Below are 18,861 nucleotides of genomic sequence, written 5' to 3'. Positions count from 1 at the left end.
TACATTGTATGTATATATACACACACACACACACAAGTAAAATAAGTAAATGAATGAATGAATGTCAGCCAGGCCTTGTGATGAGTAGACTGTGGAGAAGGCAAGCTGCCCTGTTTGCCTGGCAACCCACCTTACATCCTCCCCTAAGGACTGCAACACTCACATATGACCCAAAGCAGCCGAGAAGCAGAAGGTCTCACACTATTTCTCAGTGGGTCGGCACTTTGTTTGGCATCCCCATCAGTAGGCAATTCTCCAGAAAACAAAATGCACTAGACCCACAAGATGCACTGGAGCATCTCAGAAGCTAAGCTCCTCGTCAGAGAAAAGAGAGGATGTGTCACAAGAAGGCTTTCCTCTCTCTTTTGTACTATGCCATCCTAAGCAAGAACCCTCTTCTCTGAGCTTACCTATGGTACAGTGCAAATACCTGCCTTGAAAGACTACTGTATTCTTGTGTAGCTAAAAAATGTATGATACATCAAACACTTGTAATGGTGTTCGGTGCAAAGCAGACCCTCAACAATGGTAGCTGTCATTATTTTCATATTATCTTTATTTCACAGCATTATACTTTCTATAAATGAAGCTCAGAGTTATCCTTTCAAACGCCTTCAAGAAAATGGAAACTTCTTCCCATTGCCAAATCCCCAAGAAAAAGGAAATGTAAATTTATCAGAGATTTGACAATACTACATCAAATTAAAAAAAAAAAAAAAAAAAACATATAACCACTGGCTAGCTCTAGCAGCCACAGAGAATGATAAAGGAATGAACTTAGAAAAGCTTCCAAACTTTTGAACCTTTAAACTCACTGAGCAATGGACTTTCCTAGCACCTCCAAGCTGTGCCTGTTTCAGCATTTCCGAAGAGCAGAGTGGCTGCACTACTGTAGTTGGTGATACCGTAACTAAATCTAATACGACACACCAGAAAATGCCATTGAACATGAGGAAACAGCATTGATGATGCCCTTGAGACTAGGCTCTCAAATGATATGAGCCATTTCTTCCTGCGGCGGGGGAATCTCATACATTCAGGTGGGTGTATGTGTGATGCAGCTTCAAGTACAGATGATGATGGAAATTGGAGGTGAGAGAATTATTAGGTCAGCAGGCCCACTGCAATATTCAAGAAAAGGACTTGAGGTAATTGGATCTTTAAAATGAAAAACGTAAAACAGGAAAAGTAGATACTGCTCTGTGCTGAGCACTCACAGAGGAAAGTAAAGCAAAACACAAATCTTCAAATGAGAGTCAGTCTTAAGATCTGGAGGGGTGGGGGTGAGGCCAGAAGATTTTTCATCTTCAAGAGGGAAGGGCTTCAGACTTTCCTGCAGCAATCTTCACTGTGCACTTTACCTATGCCATGTCTGTACTCAGCTTCAGAACAAGTGCTGACAGACCAGAACCTCAGGGAAATGAGAGTAAAACATTTGGCATGTGATGGAATGCTGGCAAATAATCATTTATTGAGGTCTCCAAGAAACACTGGAGAGGCCATTTACCAAGTAGAACAAAAACATTTTCCCCACCTGGAGAAAGTACAAAGATGTTGCCTTAGGTCCTTTATTGTGTTTTGTGATCAGTGATATCCAGATCCCATCAATTACATAATCACATCTGAAAGACTGGGTGGATTATTCCAGCAACTTAAATCCTCTCTGGACCTTGAAAATATTTGAGGATCAAATGAGAATTTATGATAATTTTTTTCAAAACAGCTACATGTATTTTCTTTATATCTTTGATAGAGTCTAGTTCAGTTATTTCATAAGCTACTCAACACATTTGGTAGTACAATTTTCACATAATCAATGATGGAAGCAGGAATAAGATGAAAGATTATCATCAGTTACTATTTGTACTAGTTTATATAATACATACACATCTAGGTATAGATACAAACATATACATATATGTATACATATATACATATATAATTGCAGATCCCCCATAAGCCAAGCATTTCTACATTTTCCATGTGTATTAACCTGCTTAATCCTCATAACTCACCATGAAGTGGATACACTGTTAGTGTCCAAAATGTACAGATGAGGAAACTGAAACAAGAAGTTTGGAAACATATGCAACATTCCCTTCAGAGCCCATTTGGAAGACAGGCAGTCAGGTTCCAGAATCCACGGTTTTTTACCAACAGGAAAAACCAATATATAAAAAGCACACTTATCCACAGATACGGCACTTTGGCCTGGGCAATTTTTGTTTGTTTGTTTGAGGCAGTCTTGCTTGGTCACTCAGGCTGGAGTGCAATGGTGCAAGCACAGCTCACTGCAGCCTCCACCTCCGGGGCTCAAGCAATTCTCCCATCTCAGCCTCCCAAGTAAGCTGGGACTACAGGTGTGGTGTCACCATGCCTGGCTTTTTTATTTTTTAGAGACAGAGTCTCTGTATGTTGCCCAGGCTGGACTCAAACCCCTGGGCTCAAGGGATCCTCCCACTTTTGGCCTCCCAAAGTGCTAGGATTACAGGCATAAGCCACTACACCTGGCCCATTTTCTTGTCTAAATTAACACGGAGCAAGCCTTTCATTATTCACTGAACATATTCAGCCAACTGCAATAATTGTTCAAACAAAGAATTGAAGGAAATGGTTCCAAACTGAAGCTAGTTTGGAAAATCTGGAGCAAGATAATCCACTGAGGTTTGAACATATCATATTAAAGATTTTTTTTGTGCCTTTAATGCTGTTTGGAGTTTTCATGAGCTGTGAAGACTCAAGGGAACAAGCCAAAGTATCGTTGCAGAAATTCTGAATACCACTAAAATGAGCTGTCAAACATAAATCAGTATCTAGCTATTTTTCGACCTATTTATAAAAGTGCAGCTGTGAAATACATCTAAAATACAAATCTGAGTACATTTATCTGAAGATGGTACTTTTAGCAATAACCTTTTCAAACAAACAAATGCTGTCTGTCAAAAACAAAATAATTGCATTGTGTCAAAATGTTGGGGGTGAAGTATTTAAGTTCCCTGTGTAGCTGGTATGATAGATCGTGGAACTTCACCTGGTGTCAGCTTCATTCCAGCTGCCCCAGGGCTTAATGCTGGCACCAGCCCAGGTCTGGTTTTTATTGAAAGAAGAAGAAATGTGTCAGAACCAAAAAGGATTTCTGTATTTCCAGTGAATACTCTCAAAGTTTCTAGGATTTCATGGTGAAGATGAATGCAGACTCTAAAATTACTCTAGCATATGTTCCATATCATTTTCAGAATTGATTTTGTTTTCAAAGGTACTAGCCTCTTGTCCTGGAAATTAGACAAAAGCCACATGTTCCCAATGCCCTTCTCTGTGTTCATTCTCAACAACTGTACATTAGTTTTATTAAGCAAAATCAACCAGGAAAAATCATTACAAAAAGAATTTTCAGCCTCTTTGAAGCTCAAGATTTATAGAAAAGTAGATACATGCCAGAATCATATGAGTTCTGAGCAAACACAGATGGCCCCTATTGGTATTGTTTCATTCGACAACAATTTTTGATCACTGATTCATTGTCATATCCATCCAACTGGAAAACTCCAGGCATTTTGTTTAATTACAGCCAACAGCCTGATGCGTAGAAAGACCTGATTGCTGATTATTAAAATTCATAGTTCTTAAGTAGAAATTTGGGATAATCTAAAATAGAAATAGATCACTGAACTGCTTTTAAGGAAAAAATGCCACATGTGTTTTAATTTTTAAGTACAGAGAAATTCTGAATTCACCACCAAAAAGAAAACACTGCATTTGAGAATGGCAGCACTGGAAGTTCTGTTCATTTAAGCTAAACAAAGTCTTGATTTCAAGCAATAAAACATGACTAGATTTTATATATTTATAATGTAAGGAATATAAGTGGAAAATACCCTTCTAAAAAAGGACAATATTCATATTTATTGGTAAAGATAACTACTTCATTTTAGCATGATGCTGTATTCCAAGACCTAAAAAAAAAAAAAAAAAAAATCCATTATTTTCTGTTATAAGCAAAACCAAAGAAAGGTCAAAAGGCTATTTTTGAGCACAACTCTATTTTCTGTGGCATAAGGATGTATGTTACTGTAGATTTTCACAGCCCACTCTGTAGAAAGGAGTTCAAGGGCACTTCATAAGTTTTTGAGTACTCTGGCTTTCTGCAACCTGTGTGCAGAATAGGAAGTCTGAAGGGTTCAGCATATACCTGTCTGTAATTAGTGTTGTTAGCCATCAACTATATCATTCTATCTAGTGTACTGGGTGCTTTGCACATCACTTCCAATCTAAACAACCACCTTTTCAGATTAAGAAACTAAGACAAAGAAATGTATTACACTTTAAGTTCTGGGAGACATTTGCAGAATATGCAGGTTTGTTACATAGGTATACACATGCTATGGTGGTCTGCTGCACCCATCAACCCATCATCTACATTAGGTATTTCTCCTAATGCTATCCCTCCCGTAGCCCCATACCCCTCCGACAGGCCCCAGTGTGTGATGTTCCCCTCCCTGTGTCCATGTGTTCTCATTGTTCAGCTCCCACTTATGAGTGAGAACATGATGCAGCATTTGGTTTTCTGTTCTTGTGTTAGTTTGCTGAGAATCATGGTCTCCAGCTTCATCCATGTCCCTGCAAAGGATATGAATTCATCCTTTTTTATGGCTGTATAGTATTCCATGGTGTGTATGTGCCACATTTTCTTTATCCAGTCTATCATTGATGGGCATTTGGGTTCATTCCAAGTCTTTGTTATTCTGAATATTGCTGCAATAAACATACATGTGCATGTGCCTATTGTAGAATGATTTATATTCCTTTGGGTATATACTGAAGTAATGGAATTGCTGGGTCAAATGGTATTTCTGGTTCTAGATCCTTGAAGAATCACCACACTGTCTTCCACAATGGCTGAACTAATTTACACTCCCACCAACAGTGTAAAAGCGTTCCCATTTCTCCACATCCTCTCCAGCATCTGTTGTTTCCTGACTTTTTCATGATCACCATTCTAACTGGCGTGAGATGGTATCTCACTGCGGTTTTGATTTGAATTTCTCTAATGACCAGTGGTGATGAGCTTTTCATATGCTTCTTGGCCGCATAAATGTCTTCTTTTGATAAGTGTCCATTCATATCCTTTGCCCACCTTTTGATGTGGTTTTCTTATAAATTTGTTTAAGTTCTTTGTAGATTCTGGATGTTAGCCCTTTGTCAGATGGATAGATTGCAAAATGTTCTCCCATTCTGTAGGTTGCCTGTTCACTCTGATGATAGTTTCTTTTGCTGTGCAGAAACTCTTCGGTTTAATTAGATTCCATTTGTCAATCCTGGCTTTTGTTGCCGTTGCTTTTGGTGTTATAGTCATGTAGTCTGAGAAAGAATTGTATATATACAATTGCTCTAGAGCAACATGATGCTGAAGAAAGTCAGCAGGCCCCAAACCTATATTTTTTTTTTACTGTGACGCAGACTTTTTTTTTCTGAATCATATTCCCCCTGCCACCAAGGGTCCATCCACAGTGGCCACCCTAATGCAAGTCACTCAATATTACTTATTATAACTTCATTTTTTCAAAAGTCATAAAATGGTGTGATGAAAGTATATTATAGCTAATCAAAAATTTCTAGTGTAAAAATGTTAGGTAAAGAAATAAATAACTTCAAAGAATTATGGAAAGAAAACAGTATTCTCTTAAACTGCTCCTCCTTACCACTACAACCAAATACCATATTAAAATTAGAACTATTCTAGTAAAAATTTCATTGACTTTGGATTTTGTTCTCTTAGTTTAACCAGGAATTTAGAGGGAAAGGAGGTCTCTGAAAGAGAGCTTAGATATTTTCTAAAAGTGATAGAAGTTTCCTTCTGTTAATACAGCGTACCAATCCTTTGACTCATTTAAGTGATTTATTCATTTAAAAATGCATGTCCCTTGGAAGGCAGAAAACGCATTTACTAGATCTATGCAGCAATGTGAAATGTGTATAAGTTTAAAGATGACAGTATGTAGATATATACATAAGGTGATTTTATGAAAGTACACAATTTGAAATTTTAATAGAAAGTTTTTAATATTAATGTTGATTTTACTCAATATCTGCTGTCAGGGAAGTGTAACCGATTCTTTTTGTAAAATATATACACAGTTTATGTGGTGTTACTTTGAGATGTTATGAAGTTTTTCCCTAAATTATAACAATTTCATTATTTTTTTATCATGTTTTCTTCCTGGGTGATTTTATTTCAAAGGGTTAATGGTTCGTCCATGATATCCTTTTAAGAAAATATGAGTAGACTGGGATGAATTACTTGGCTGCATTCTCAAAACCCACTCAGACTTAAAAAAAAAAAAAAAAAACAGGTCCTACAAAAACCTGCCTCCTCATCAAAACCACACAGTGAATAAATTTAGGATTGTGTTCACAGATGGCAGTTCATGAAATCACTCAGCACCAAGTGCAGAATGTTCTCAATGGCTTGGAAAATCAGAATGAACAATGCATCACCAAAGATGGTAGTTGTGCTGGTCTAGATTTTTGAATTGTATAGTATTAAAAACTCTACAAAATAGGTTTGCAAGAGATGTTTACAAGTTTTTTTCATATACTGTATTTACATTTTAAAGTTTCATCAGGAATTTATAAACATCCTATGTTTTTAAACCCTACCCCAACCCCCAACACAGAGGGCCTCCCTCATAAGATGGAAAGCAGAGGTTTCAATTTCACAAATATGATGTTAACCATGAAATAGGGCCTTCTCTAAGAGAGACACATGGCGGTGGACTTACAACTGATATACTTACCATTTAGGAGTGAACTAAATGCTAGATAAATGAAAGCCATTCATGCTGTTGTGGGGTTTAGGTCAGCTTGGTCACTTTTTATTACATTTTAAAATAACATTCTTGTAATTTGCATTAAGGGCTGATACTATCTATGTGGACATTTGGGAGGCTATAAAAGACAAAGGGAAACATTCAGATTCAGAGTTGAAAAAATTTTTATGTACACCCTATATAGATCTAATTCTAAGCCTATTGGGTAAAAAGTCACATACTTTATATAGAAAAGTTATAAACATTTTATGAATAAATATGCTTAAAAATTAAGTTAGTTTACACTTTCTGGATTGTTTTCCTTTTCTAAATGCATTTAGGATGAAATCTCATTTGAACATGGATTTTGAATAGTGAGGTTAGTCCACACAATAAGGTTAATATTAAGAAGAGTGAATAATAGCCAGGTAACTACAAATAACTAAATTCATACTGTTTTGTTGCTGTTGATTTTTAGAGACAGGTTCTCACTCTGTCATGCAGGTTGGACTGGAGGAGAGTGGCACAATCATAGCTCACTGCAGCCTCATATGCCTAGGCTCGGGTGATCCTCCCTCCTCAACATCCCAAGGAGCTGGGTTTATAGATGCATACCACCATGCCCAGTCTAAATTCATATACTTCTAAAAACACCTGCACCACATGCCATGAACTATTCTAATCATTTTATATTTGCTATTTCTTTTAATACTGACATAACCCATGAAAAGTAATATGCTTATCCTGATTTTACTATTGAGGAAACCATCTTAATGCAATGAAATGACTTTTCTAACAGCATGGAGCTCTTAAGTGGCAGAGCCAGAACTTGGATCCAATTCTGTCTCAATAAAAGCCTTTTCTCTATGCTGTATTGCTTCTCATAAATGTCCTACAATATATGTATCAAGCCTAGAGCCACTTTTTCATTATAGGATATATTTAAAGTTGAAGAATTTAGTAGAATCTTACCAGCTCCCCAACATTAACTAGCTTAGGGATTAGAATTTAACCACAGACTATAAGGGAAAATTGCAATTTAACTTAAAACTACAAATATACAGAAATAAAAATCTGTTCATAGCCTGAACTGAAACCTAGGCCTTACTTTCTAGGAAAAAAATTATAGATTTTCTACATGTTAGCCACGAGTCAACAAAACATGTCTTATTTTGAAGTGACTCACATAGTATTAACTTCAGGTATGGTACAAGTTTTGACTCTAAGAATATAACATGCTGAGGTGAATACGTGAAGAGACACGTAGCTCATGGGGGGAAAGCGACCTTTCTTTCAAAGCTGTCTCCAGAAGATACCATTCACTCTGCCTGCCCTCAAGGAGCAATTGACTCTACTGTCTATAGTAGGAGAGTTATACTCTAATGTCATACCTGGAGAACTTTGACAGCAGGCAACCATAACATACACTCCCCATACCCTTCATCCCCCATCACCTCTCTTTCTTCCTTCAGATTGGCTATAAAATATGTGGGGACTAGTACAAAATGAAGATGTAGGGTTCCAAGTTCAAAAGTTAGTAAGAATTTCAAGACAGCTAGAACAGAGCATCAAGTTAAGTATATTAGTTCATTTTCACACTGTTGTAAAGAAATACCCAAGACTGGGTAATTTATAAAGAAAAGAGGTTTAATTGACTCACAATTCTGCATGGTTGGAGAGGCCTCAGGAAACTTACCATGATGGGGGAAGGGGAAGCAGGCACATCTTACATGGTGGCAGGTGAGAGAAAGAGCATGTAGAGGAGGAACTGTCCAACACTTATAAAACCATCACATCTAGTGAGAACTCAGTATCATGAGAACAGCATAAGGGAAACTGCCCTCATGATCCAATCACCTCCCACCAGGTCACTTTCCTCAATATGAGGGTACCATGGGGATTACAACTCGAGGTGAAATTTGGGTGAGAACACAGAGCCAAACCATTTATCAAACCAAGCATGAGGCCTTTTGAACACAGGGCCTCAAGTGACTGCACAGGTCTCATATCCATAAATCTGGCCTTATTCCCCTTAACACACATTCCTATAGACATATGTGATGCCTGCTGGCCTGGGGTGACCTTTATTCCCTTTCAGTACTGCCTTTGATGTTTCTTTTGTGTTTTTTATCTGGATAATATTGTTGGCAATATGTGCCTCCTAAGAGTAGGTTTGGTGTCCTCACTCAGCAACTGTCCCATTTGGCTCAAGATGCTCTGTCTTCAACAGTCAAGGCCAAGAACTCATTCTGACATCACAAAAAATGTGTGACATGTTATCCACAAGTTGGTGACGTAGTGCAACTACCTGAACTGAACTCATAGAGATAAAGTGCTCTTTCTCAAGGTTCAATTTCACTCGAAGCATAGATGATTCACAAATATGCAAATTTGCCTTTTGTTTGCTTGTTTTCTCAAAACCAAACCCATTTATAACAAAAGATACCAGTACAATATGGCTATTAATTCTCTTCCCTTCGTAAGTTCAAAAAAACGCCACAGAATATACTTCATCTGCTTAGCCCTCTTTTTGTGTTTCAAAGGCTCCCCACCAGTAGAACCACATGATCATTTGCACCATCTGTGCATCGAAAGAAACACATTATTATCCAAGCCAATACTGAGGGTATTCTATCAAGAAAGGAACCCACTCATCAGAGAAAGGTTATGCAGAAAAGCTCCTGCCAGAAAACTGTTTCCTCCTCTCTCTCTCTCCCTCATTTGAAATTCATGAAGATGAAGTGCAGCTTTTGTTTCCCATCAGTGAGATGAGCCTTAATACACTCTTGCCAAAAGCAAGCTAACACAGAGTAATTGTTTTTCATCTAAATTGCATGTCCAACCTGCTTAGTCTTCAAAGAACATAGATGCTACAGCTTTGATACCCAACTGCAGAATGACAAAGGAGAGGGCACAAGGCACATGGGCACGATGAGAATTTTTAATCACCCCCTATCTGTCAGCAAGCCCTGGAACTCTGGGGCAAGAGAAGAGAGTAGATTATTCGCAAGGTGGATAAGGTTCCATATTTCATTCAAGACCAACTTCTTTTTTTTAAGGGAGAAAAAAGTGATTTAGAGGGAATTAAGATTCCCCAAGGTGTTTTTAATCTCTTTTCACTCCAGGGCCAGGTGCCTCATGTAGCACTTAAAAGGGTTTCAAAAATGAAAGCAAATGCCTAGAACACAGAAAAAGATATCCATCTACACAAAGCATCTGCCTTTGTTTAAGAAAAAAGTAGTTTCAGCTTTATGAACTTCACATCTAGACATTTTATAATTTTGATGTTACAGTTCTTATAGACTTTTTCTCCATGAACACTACATCCAATACATAGAGCCAAAAATCATTAATATTTAATATTTTTTAATATATCAAGTCTCCTTTACGTCAATAAGTTCATTTAATTGCATATAACTGCAGAGTGTTTGTGAGGAAGTCTATGTGATGTGAATAAAAACTGCCCAAAGAAATGGAGTGAACAAATCTGCATCCACTACCATCTTTTGCAGGTGGAGATACTACCTAAAAGCTGTGTGTCTCTCATCATTGATCCCTGGGCCTCATTTTGTAACCAGGTGCTGAGACAAAAGATTTGATTCTGTTTATTGTGTTTGTTCCACTTAATTTAATTCTTTTTGCCTGGTTTAAACTTCTATTTTCTAATTACATTCGTAAGCTCTACAGGGACTGGAGTGCTACAACACCTTTGCTTGCACTTAGAAAATGTGGACATAAACCAAATTACTTCCACAGCTGTCAGTAAATTGTGCTACTGTCCTATATCATCTAAACATTAGAAATTTTTGACCGCAGGCAGCCCAGTGATAGAAAGTATCTCCCAGCATGCTACCAAATAAGAGGAGACAAGCAAGTCCATCAGGCTGTGAATGTCAGAACAGAGGAAAGTGCTCCAGTTGGAGATGGGGGTATTAATGTCAGTTCCACCGCTAAAGGAGCTGTACAGCTGAGGCCAAGTCATCTAAACCCTCAGGGCCTCAGTGTTACCTATAAATTGAGAGTCTCGAACCATCTCCAAGGTTATTCTTCCAGGGCTAAAAAGTCTGTAATTTCAATCTCTGTGCTTTCCTTTCTTAATAATCAATTTCAGTTTTGGAACAGAAAAATTTTCCTAAAGTGAAAGTTTTGACCAAAAAAACCAACTTAGACAACTTTAGCTTTTACAATGAAGACGATACCCTACCATCATTAAGGTATTATTGAACCCTGGAAGCACTGACATTATGTAATGACTTTGAATATAAAATGGCAGTTTACAATGGTCATACTGTACATGTGTTTGTCTAGATACAGACTGAAAGGAGGGATCTTGGATATAGATGTTTACCTGAGACCTATTAGCTGGCCTGTTGTAACACATTTAGAAACGCTGTAAGAAATTTTTGTGAAACTACCCCATGATTTTGAAGCTTGATACTACACCATCAAGATCCAAGTATTTCTCAAATACCCAACTCAGCTTATGTATTCATCAGGAAGTTGAGACTCTTTGTTGTATTTTTAAGAAAAAAAAAAAACAGTTTAAGCAAATAAGGGTATTTACTCACTTACATAATCTAAATTTTCAGGGGTATCACTAAGTGTAGGCATGTCTAAATCCAGACACTTCACATTGCCAGGGCTTGGTCTCTGACTCTTGACTGTTTCCTCAAAAGACTGCTGCATTCTTAGGCAGACTTTTTGTATACAGTGGCAAAGACAGGCCCCGGCACCTCTAGGCTTAACTGGAGGGTAGGCAGGAAAAGAACGTACACCAACTACAGATCAATTGATCTCAATAAACCAGAGTAAGTGAAGCCAGTTGGTATTATCTAGAGATTAGAGAGCTAAGCTGAGAGTTTACCAAGGAGGCAATATTCTCCTGGCAGCTCATAGGGATGGAGTCTCCATTTAGAGTCTACTAAAATAAACTATTTCATTTTAATACCAACCTCCTCTAAGCCTGATACAATGATATTTTTAATGAATATGGTCACAAAATTCCTTTACTTTGCCTCAGTTTGCAGAAAAATAAATGATACATACTACAAGTCAATAAGTACAATGAAAAGTGAATCTTTAGAAGTCAAAGATTCTAGTTCTGGCTCCAGCAGTTTGAAAAGTCATTTAAACTCTCAGTTTCATCACCAGTAAGATGAAAGTGCTGAGTAAAGTAACCTAAGGCTTGTTTCAAGTCTTGAAATGTGAATCCATGTAGTGCCGACCTGGCTATTTTAATGTTTCAGGTTTGGGTTTTTGCTTTCTTGCTACCATTTGTTCCTCGACAAGGGAAACCTAATCGCTCAGAACTCTGAGAGACACTGATCACTAAATAGGTCAAAAACATCCCGCAAGAGATGAAAGCATTCACAAGTTTTGCAGAAGGTAAGTAGATAAACCAGTAGCCCATTATCTTGAACACTTTGGCCTTCACAGGAAAACAAGCAAGCAGTCAACCCCAGCTTCAATACAAGCTGAGTGCCCACGTATTGATCTTCTGTCTCACTGGGTCATGGGAGTGCTGGTGTATATTAAGTAGAAAAAGTACTGAAAATTACATTAATTCAAATGGCTAAATCAATATTTAACAATGCAGTTAGTGGTAGTTGACCTTAAATGCACCTTTAATAAAACAAAGGTGATTCAGGCCAGCCTCCAGCATATGCCATTCAGAAATATGAATTAATGCAGAACAGATACATTAAAGACCTCTACGAATGCAGATGCCTTTGCAGCTTGGTCCGACTGCAAGGAGAAGTTCAAAGCCACTCTCTTAGCACAGGCAATTCGAATTTTATTCGTGTGATGTTGTGTCTTCATTTATCACATTCTCCCTGTCTCAAGAATCAGACAGCCTTGATCTCAGCACATTTAAAAGCAGAAAAAGGATTTCTACAACTATTTCCCCAGCAAATTATTAGTAAATCTTTCGTGACAGCTTTGTAACCTTGAGCACTTTCTTTATAAGTAAACATGGATGTTACCAGTTGTTACTCTAGGAGCCCTATCTTACTATATGATTTGCATATATTTGCATATAAACATATCAGTTAGTACTCCACTTGCATTAAAGATTATTGAAATAAGCTTGCTTATATTAAAGAGAATGCAAAAAATAAAATAAGGAATAAACAGAGGCAATCTCGTTAAGATGTCAGAATCATCTCAGATGCTATTAGCTATTATATCCGGCTTACAGGTGTGAGACTTTTTAAAATTGCCTTGCCGTCCATAAAATACCTTAAGCTGTACAGCATTTGAGTTATCACTGCCAAGGACTTGGTGACAACTCTAAGGGAAAGGTCAATCTAAGAATCTATTTCAATACACCTAAGGCAGCAGGAGACTCTGTGGCATTCCCAAAGGAGCCCAGGAAAGTTTACCTGATTTTGTGACCTAAGATGCTAGTGCCAAAGGCACCATTTCCATTGCATCCTGGTTTGGCTGCAAGGACAAATGTGTGATAATTAGAAATCTCTCCTGAGACACTTCCCTTTGATTTACTGTTTGGTGATGGCTACAGTTTCTCTGCAGCCTTGCTTCTCTCAGGTCTGTCTGCTGGTTACCATGGCAATGTGGCTCAATGCAGCCTATGAGCTAAATCAGCATTCTGCAGTATCCAAGCTGCTGGCGGTAGAACTTGAGAACTGGACAGAAAGTTTCCAGGCTGAATGTAAATGCGATTGCTTGAAAATATGATCATACACTTGAATGGGAAAAGGGACATTCCCCAGAACAAAATCACAGTTTATCATCAAGGATATGGAATAAACACCCGATCTGCCTTAGAGCCAGTCATAAGAGTTCTGGGCAGGGAGAGGGTTGGCAATATATGTTAGACTTTCTGGCTAACGCTGGAACTCAAACAGAAGTCACGTATGGCACAAAGATAGCCAAGCAACAGCTTAGCTCCTAGAAAGTCCCTCTACCTGGGGCATTCCACATACAAACCATTAGGCACACCCTACTTTTCAGTCTCTTCGAAGGGTCAAAATACTCTCTGAATTCAAGAATAATTGTAGACTAGTCATGAGAGAGGATGTTTAGAGTGTGAGAATGAATTCTCACCTCCAGCATGGGTTTTGGGAAAGCAAAAAGAGTATTTATTTTATACTCATCCTGGAGTTAGGTAAAGGAAGTAGAAAGTTGGTCTTTCGTCTTAATTATCATGTCTCCTAGGGTCATCATCCTTTACTTGTCAATCTAATTCCAACATCCGCACAAAACTGTGGAGTCCAGGTTATTTGCAAGTTTCCTGAGATATGTATTATGTCATTTTTAGGATGAATACATCATATGTCACACATACAAATATGTGGATTATATTGAATTAAAGATTAATAATTGTTTACCCATATATTTATCATACCCTTTAAGAAACAGATTATAAATATCTTTGAAGCCCTAGAACCTCCATGTTTAATTCCCCTCCCCTGCCACCTATTGAGGTGACCTTTACACTGAACTCTTGTGTTTATTGTTGCTTATCTTGAAAGTTTTATCACAGATGTGTTTCTAAACAACAAACCTCTAGCCACACAGATCAAAAAAAAAGAAAAAGAAAACACAGATTACCAACATAGAGGATGCCAGGGGATATCACCAGAGACTCCAGAGACATCAATAGTGCATTAAGGAAACACTATGAACAACTCTAAGCCCATAAATTTGACAACTTTGGTGAAATGGTCCAATTCCTTGAAATATATGAACTACAAAAACTCACTGAAGAAGTAATAATCTCCATTATCTTGTATCTATAAACAAATTGCATTCTTTGTTTACAACCTTCAAATAAAGAAAACTTTAGATCCACATGGCTTCACTAGCAAAATCTACCACATATGTAAGGAAGAAATAATAACAACGCTACACAATCTCTACCAGAAAATAGAAGAGAAGGGACCATTTTCCAACACATTGTGGAGCCAGCATTACCTTAATATCAAAGTCAAAGGTATTACAATAAAACTACAGACACATACCTCATGAATACAGATTTTTTAAAGTACACAACAAAATATTAGGAAATCAAATCCAGCTATACATGAACGGAAAAATACATCATGAGCAATTTAGGTTTGCTCTAGGGATGCAAGCCTGAATCAACATTTGAAAAAGATGACAACGAATGTTGGCAAGACAACTGGAAACTCACACATTGCAGGTCAGAATGCAAAATGGTGCAGGAGTACTAGAAAATAGTTCGGTAGTTTCTTATAAAATGAACCCATATAATCCAGGATTCTCACCCCTAGATAGGCACCCAGAGAAATGAAACCCTATGTTGACACAAAAATTTATGTAACTGTTTATAGAAAAACTGGACATAAGCCCATGTCTTTCAACACACAAATGAATAAACAAACTGTGGTACATCCTAAGGAACAACATTCAGCAACATAGACAAATCTCAGACGCATTGTGCTAACAGGGTTTCTAAACCTCGGCACTATTACACTTCAGGCCAGATAAATTTGTATTGTGGGGAGCTGTCTTGTGCATTGTAAGGTATATTTGCAAGCACCCACTGAATGCCAGTTGTCTCTCCCTCCCTATGCCAATTTAATCAACCAAGAATGTTTCTAGATATGGCCAAATGTAAGAACCACTGTGCTAAGTGATGGAAAGAAGGCTGGCTCGAAAAAATACGTACTGTATAATTCTATTTATACATTCTGGAAAATGCAAAATTCTAGGAAAGGGTTGGGAATAGGATGAGGGTTTGGGTAGAAGGCGCAGTACAAAGGAATTTGGGGGAAATGGAACAGTTATGTATCCTGAATGCAAAGGCTGTTACATAACTCTAGGCATTGGTCTGAACTGTATGCCAAAAATAAAGCTTTAATTTTACTATAAGTAAATTTTTAGATGTTTTAATGTAAAAAAAAAAAATGTATAACTCAAACACTTATATGCTTATCATCCTGTTTAAGAAATAAAATACTAAGAATATCTTTGGTCAGCTGGGCGTGGTGGCTCATGCCTGTAATTCCCGCACTTTGGGAGGCCAAGGCGGGCAAATCACAAGGTCAGGAGATCGAGAACATCTTGGCTAACATGGTGAAACCCTATCTCTACTAAAAATACAAAAAAATTAGCCAGGCGTGGTGGCGCGCACCTGTAGTTCCAGCTACTCAGGAGGCTGAGGCAGGAGAATGGTGTGAACCTGGGAGGTGGAGCTTTCAGTGAGCTGAGATTGCGCCACTGCACTCTAGCCTGGGCGACAGAGCAAGACGCCATCTAAAAAAAAAAAAAAAGAATATCTTTGGTCTTATCCCACTCCCCTGCCAGCTTTTATGTTTATTGTCCCTTGCTTTTCATTAATGCCTTACCACATATGTATTATGTCTAAACAATATATTGCTTCTTTATAAGCTTTAAATAGAAAATGTTATATTTGAAAAAAAGTTTTGTGTACTATTGAAATTAAGTTGTTATTAATCCAAACTAGATTGTTTTAAGTTAAGATGATAATTTTAATCCCCGGAAAAACCACTAAGAAAAAAACTTTAAAACTATAGCAAAAGAAACAGCAAGGAAATGTAAATGGCGCACTAGAAAATATTTCTTTAACACAAAATTTATTGGTAGAGGACAGGTAGTAGAGAACAAAAGGCAAAAGACGTGCAGACAAATAGAAAAATGGTAGCTATAAATCATTCCTTATTAGTAATTACACTAAATATAAATGTATTAAACACATGAATTAAAAGGCTAGAAATCGGAATGGAATTATATAAAAGATTCATCTTTTGCAACCTACAAGAAATATATTTGAGATTCAAAAACTTGAGTACTTGAAAGTAGAAGAATAGGAAAAAATATACCATGCAAACATTAACCAAAATAGGGCTTGAGTTGATATACTAATATTAGTCAAAATATACTTTGAGACAAAATTGTTAAGAGATAAGTAAGGATTTTTATAATAAAAGGGTCAATGCATCAAAAAGAGATAACAATTATAAATGTATGTGTACCTAACAATAGAGGCCCAAAATACAAAAGGCAAAAGCTGACAGAATTGAAGGGAGAAATCAATAATTTGACAATAGTTGGAGACTTCAAGACCTCCTTTCAACAATGGATAGAACTAGGCAGAAGTTCAACAAAAATAGAAGTATTGAATACCACCATAAAACAACTAAACCTAACACACATCTGTAAAACATTCCACCAAACAGCTGAGTACATTCTTCTCTAGTGCATAAGGAACATTCTCTAGGATAAACCGTATTTAAGTCAGAAAACAAACCTCAATAAATTTTCAAGGATTGAAATCATGCAAAATATACTCTCCAACCACAGTGAAATAAAAATTAGAATTCAATAACAGAAGGAAATTTGGGAAACTCACAAATAGATGGAAATTAACACACTCATAACCAGTAAGTTAAAAGAAAGACCACGAGAAGTTAAAAAAATATTTTGAGAGGAATAAAAACAAATAGTATCAAAATGTATAGCACACAGCTAACACAATATTAAAGGCAAATTTATAGCTGTAAATGCCTGTTAAATAAGAAAAAAAGATTGCAAGTCTATACCTTTGTTATGCACCTTAAGAAACTAGAGAGAGGAGAGCAAACTAAAACCAGAATAAGCAAATAGAAGGAAAAATCAGAGCAGAAAGAAATGAAGTAGAGAAAAATAAAGGCAGAAACATCAACACTTCATAAACTCTTCCAAAAATTAGTAAAGGAGGGAGTATTTCCCAATTTCTTCTATGAAGCCAGTGTTACTCGACACCAAAATCAGACAAAGATATCACAAGGATACTATAGAACGATATTGTTCATACAGACACAAAAATCTTTAACAAAATATTAGCATACAGAATCCAGAAGCATATAAGAAAGATTATACAGCATGACCAAGTGGGATTTATCCCAAGAATACAAGGTAGGTATAACATATGAAAATCAATAAACATTAAATAATATTTACAAAAAAAGATTACATCATTATCTCAATAGAGGCAAAAAATTATTTAATACAATCCAAAACCCTTTTATAATAAAAGTGTTCAAGAAATTTGACAAGAAAGATATAAAACATATCCATACTGTAAAGAAGATCTTATTCACAAATGACATGATATTGTATAAACAAAAGTCTAAGATATGCATTCAAAAAAAATTAGAATAAACAAGTTCACAGAATTGCAGGATACAAGATTAATGTGCAAAATCGTATTTCTAAACACTACAAATAAACAACTCAAGAACAGAATTAAGAAAACAACTCCATTTATAAAAGCAGCAAAAAGAATTAAATATTTTGTACTAAACTTAGCAAAAGAAGTGAAAGTCTTGTACATTGAAAACAACAAAATTTAAAAAATTAAACACCTAAATAAATGAAGAGACATCTCATGTTCATGGATCAGAAGTTATTACTGCTAAGATAACAACATTGCCCAAATTGATATGCCGAGTAAATGCAATATCTATCAAAATCCTGGCTGTCTTTTGGGAAGAAGTTGAAAAGTTGATTCTAAAATTAATATGGAAATGGAAAGGACTCAGAATAGCCAAAACAACCTTTAAAAAGAAGATAAAAGGACTCATACTTTCAGAATCCAAAGCTACAGTACAGTACCGTATAGTATAGTACAACAAAGCTACTGTAATCAAGACAGTTTGGTACTGGCATAAGGACAGACATAGAGATAGAATAGAAGGAGAGTTCAGTTATATACCCTTGCCCTTATAGTCAATTGATTTTTAACAAGAGAACCAAAGTAATTCAATGGGGAAAATAATAGTCTTTTCAATAATTGGTGCTGGGACAACTAGATATACACATGTAAAAAAATGAAGTTAAATCCCTATCTTAAAAAGTAGTTCAAAACCAAATATAGAAGCCAAAACTATAAAATTCTTAGAAGAAAACGTAGGTGTGAATCTTTGTGTCCTTGAATTGGGTAATGCTTTCTCTGATATGACACCAAAAGCAGAAGTGACAAAATGAAAAGTAAATGGAACTTACCAAACTTAAAAACATTTGTGCTTCAAAGGACGCCATTAAGAAAGCAAAGACAAACCTCAGA

At 36.6% G+C, this 18,861-nt stretch overlaps 1 long non-coding RNA gene across 1 annotated transcript; it reads right to left on the bottom strand.

Annotated features, from left to right (window-relative positions):
- Positions 1-1,358: 1,358 nt before the first annotated feature.
- LOC105540542 lies at positions 1,359-13,375 on the bottom strand. Its single transcript, XR_001006206.1, has 3 exons — positions 13,190-13,375; positions 8,198-8,361; positions 1,359-1,669 (listed from the first exon to the last, which is right to left on the bottom strand). It is a non-coding gene; the product is annotated as an uncharacterized LOC105540542 (long non-coding RNA).
- Positions 13,376-18,861: the final 5,486 nt, after the last annotated feature.

The sequence above is a fragment of the Mandrillus leucophaeus genome, unplaced genomic scaffold (assembly GCF_000951045.1).
Source record: "Mandrillus leucophaeus isolate KB7577 unplaced genomic scaffold, Mleu.le_1.0 Scaffold221, whole genome shotgun sequence".
Classification (NCBI taxonomy): domain Eukaryota; kingdom Metazoa; phylum Chordata; class Mammalia; order Primates; family Cercopithecidae; genus Mandrillus; species Mandrillus leucophaeus.
Note: the sequence above shows the minus strand (reverse complement) of the source record. Positions and strands in the feature narration are given on the sequence as shown.